Here is a 4,036-nt window from a genome sequence, read left to right on the forward strand (position 1 = left end):
CCAACCTCATTAACTTTCACCATTCATTTTCTCTCTCTTTCCTATCACTATTCTCTCTTTTCCTTTCATGCCTTCTTCCTCACTCTCTTAATCTCTCCCTTCCTCCCTCACTATCGCTCATTCCCTCCCTCACTCTCTGACCTCCTCTTCCTTGTGCTCTTTCGTTCACTATTCAAGCCTCTCTCTCCCATTCCCAACCTCTTTGCCTCGCTCTCCCTTTATTTCCCTTCCATTGTATATATTTATCTCCTTATATCTCCCCTTATATATATCTTTTTTCTCTCTCCCTCTCTCTATCATCCTTTTTCACACTTTCTCTTTCCCGTTCTCTCTCTACCCTACACTCTTTACCTTTCTGCCTTTCTCATTCTCTCTCTATCTTTCTCATTCTCTCTTCTTTATTTTTCTGTCTCATTTTCTTATTCTATTATACTCTCTTTTCTCCCTTTTCTTTTCTCTCTCAATCTTCTTTTTCCCTCTACACCCTCCTCTCATCCGCTATCTCTTTGTCTTTCCCTCCCAGACTCTCTCTCCCTATCCCTTTCTCTCTCTCTCTAAATTTCTCTCTTCTCTCAATCTCTATTATCTTCACTCCCTCACCATCACTCTCTCTCCATCTCATTCACTATCTCATCCTCTCTCGAGATCACTTTTGCTTCTTTTTTCTCTCTCGCTCTTTCTATCTCTTGCTCCCCTCTCTTCTTTCACTCTCTCTCACTCAAACTCTTATCTCTCTACTTCCTCTCTCTCTCTCTCTCCTTTTATCCCTCTCTCCTTCTCCCTCACTTCCTCTCCCTTTATATCTCACTCTTTCTTTATTAACGTCCCTCTTTCTCCCTCCCACCCTCTCTCTCACTCTCTTGCCCTATATCCCTCTATCTATCTTTCTCACAATATTCTCTCACCTTTCTCATACTGTCTTCTCTACATCCCTTTATCTCTTTAATTCTCTCTAACTCTCTTTCTCTTATCTTTTGCTCTCTCCCACTCTTTTTCTATCAGCCTCATTCTCTCTCTCTCTCTCTCACTTTTTCTCACTCCCTCTCTCCCCCTCACATCCTTCCTCCATCTCCATCTCTTCTTAAGACTCCTTTTTTCTCTCTCTCTCCCCCCATCTCTAATACATGATCTTGATCTCTATCAATCTCCCTCTTCCGTACAATCTTGCTCTATTACTCTCCCACCCTCTTTCTCCCTCTTTCTCTTTTACTCTCACTATGTCTAATTCTTTATTCAACTATTTCTTTCTTTGCCCCTCTATATATTTCTATCACACACTCTCTCCCTCAATCTCCTCCCTCTCTAATCTCTATCAAGTTTCTTTCTCTCACTCTCTCCAGCTCACTCTCTCCCTCTCCAAACCTATCTTTTACTCTTCCTCTATCTCTCTTGCTCTCATTTCTCTCTTTTTTTCTTGTACTCACTATTTCTTTTTTTATATCTCTTGTACTATCAACCTTTCTATCCCATACCCTCCTTATTTGTCTACTCTCCATCCATTCCTCCCCCTTTCCTCTCTGTCTTATTACGTCCTTCCCTCTAGCTCATACTTTTCTATTTCTATCCCTCCTTTCTTCCCTCTAGCTCATACTTTTCTATTTCTATCTCTCCCTTCTTCCCTCTAGCTCATACTTTTCTATTTCTATCTCTCCCTCCTTCCCTCCTTTTTTTTTCTCTCTCTCACACACACACACAATATCTCTATTCCCTCCTTTAATATTTTTCTATTGCTCTACATCCTTGCACTCTCTCTTAATCTTTTCACCTTTCTAATGCACTCTCTTTCTTTTTCACTCTCATTCTCACTCCCAGTTTATCTTTCTACCATTGTTAGGCCTCCTCTCTCCCTCTTCATCTCTATCTCTATCTCCCTCTCTATGACTCTCCCTATATCTTCCTATTTGCTGCTTTCTCTTTCTCTCTCTCCTTCCCTCCCTTCCTTCTCTTTTACTCTATCTCTCTTCATCTTTCTCCCTCGCTCTCCTTCTTAATCTCCCTCTCATTCTATTTAAAACTCTATATCTCTCACACCCTCTTGTTTATCTCTCAATCAATCTCTTTTGCCCTTTCTCCCTCACTCGCCGCCTCTCCCCTCTCTTTTTATCGCTCCTACCTCTCTCAAGTTCTTTTTTTCACTCTCTATTGCAATCTCTATCTCCCTTTATCTCTCTCTTGCTCTCCCTATATCTTTTATTATTTATCACTCACTCTCTTTCTTGCTCGCATTCTCTATTTCTTCTGTCACTCTTCCCTTTTTCTTCTCTCTTCCCATCCTTCCCACCCTCTCTCTCCTTTTATCCCTCCCCTTTCCTATCCACCCCTATCTCACTCTATCTCTTTCTCTTTTCTCTATCCCTCCAATGCTCTTTTTTTCTCTCTCTTCATTACTCTTGCTCTTTCTCACCCTCCTATGTCAATCTCTCTTCTCTCAATTTTTTTCTCCCTCTCTTCATCTCCCGTTCGCTCTATATCCTTATTTATTTCTCTTAATATCTCTCCCTTCATCATTTTTTCTCTTGCGCTCTTCCTCCCCCTCCCTATCTCACTCCCTTTTACTCTCTCTTCTCACTCTCTCTTCTCTCGCTATCGCTATCTTTCCTCTCTCATATCTTTCTTATTTTCACTCTCCCTCAGTCTTCTTATATCTCCTTTTCTTACTCACAATACTATTCTCTCACCCTCACTTCCATATCATTATCTCTTGCTCCTCTCACTCTCTTTCGCTCTCTCGCTCCCCCCTCTTAATTGTTTTGACTTTCTCTTCCACTCATACCTCTCTCCATCACGCTTGATCTCCCTATCGTCTCTATATTCTCACTCTCTCCCCATCTCTATTACTCACTCTCACTCCGATTCTCTTCTATAATCTCTCATCCTCTCTTGCTTTCTCACTCTCCATTCCTCCCTAACCCTCCCTCCCTCCCGCCATCTCTTACACTATCCCTCTAGATCTACCTCTCTCTCACTCCCTCTCTCTTCTCTCTCACTACACTATCCCTCTAGATCTACCTCTCTCTCACTACCTCTCTCTTCTCTCTCACCATTTCTTTCTCACTCTCTCTAGCTCTCTCCATCTTTCTATGTCTCATATCTCTCACTATTTCTTCCACCTTTTCTAGCTCACCGTTTTCTCTCTTTTCTCTCTCTAGCTTTCTCCAACTCTCCCCGTTTTTCTCACACTCCCTCCTTATTACTCCCTCTTTCTCCTTCTCTCTCTCACTTTCTCTCTTTCCTTGCCTCTTCATATTTCTCTCTCTCAATCTTCTAATAGATTCACCCTCCTTTTCTCTTATCTCCCACTCTCCCCTATTCCTCTCACCCTCTCTTAGTGTACATCAATATAATTATGTCTCACCCTATTCAATTCATACACATTTTCTCTCCTCCCTCTCTTACCTCTCACTCTCTCTATCTCTCTGTTTCACGCTCTCTCTTCTCTATCCCTCTTGCTCTCTTATCACTCTCTCCCCATCCTTAATTCTCTCCACCTCTCTCAAACTCCGCTACCCTTGCTATTTTTTCTAAACTTCTCACTCTCTCTCTTTCTATGCTCATTCCCACACTCCCTCTTTATCTATCTCTTCTCTCTTTGTACATCACTCTTACATTCTATCTCTTTCTTTTTCTCACTCTATCTCACTCACTCCACAACCTTCTTTTTTTACTCACCCTTTCGCTTTGTCTATAAATCTCTACCTAATTCTCCCTTTACTCACTCTTTCTTTCTCTCTCTCTCGTCTCTCTCGCTCTCTCCATTCTCTATCTCTCTCCATCACACCCTCTCTCATTATTCTCCATCTCAACCCCTCTCCATCCCACACACTCTCTCAATATTCTTTATCTTGAGAGAGAGAGAGAGGGGCGAGAAAGATAGAATGAGAAAGAAATATAGATAAAAGAGAGAGTGAGGGAATAGAGAGTGAGAGAGGGAGGGAGGTGAGAAATAGTGAGAGGGAGAGATAAGAGGGAGGGAGAGAAGAAAGCAACACAAAGATAGAGTGAAAGGTGAGAAAAAGAGAGTGAGCGATAAAGCAAG

The sequence above is a fragment of the Phalaenopsis equestris genome, unplaced genomic scaffold (genome assembly GCF_001263595.1).
Source record: "Phalaenopsis equestris unplaced genomic scaffold, ASM126359v1 Scaffold233942, whole genome shotgun sequence".
Classification (NCBI taxonomy): Eukaryota; Viridiplantae; Streptophyta; class Magnoliopsida; order Asparagales; family Orchidaceae; genus Phalaenopsis; species Phalaenopsis equestris.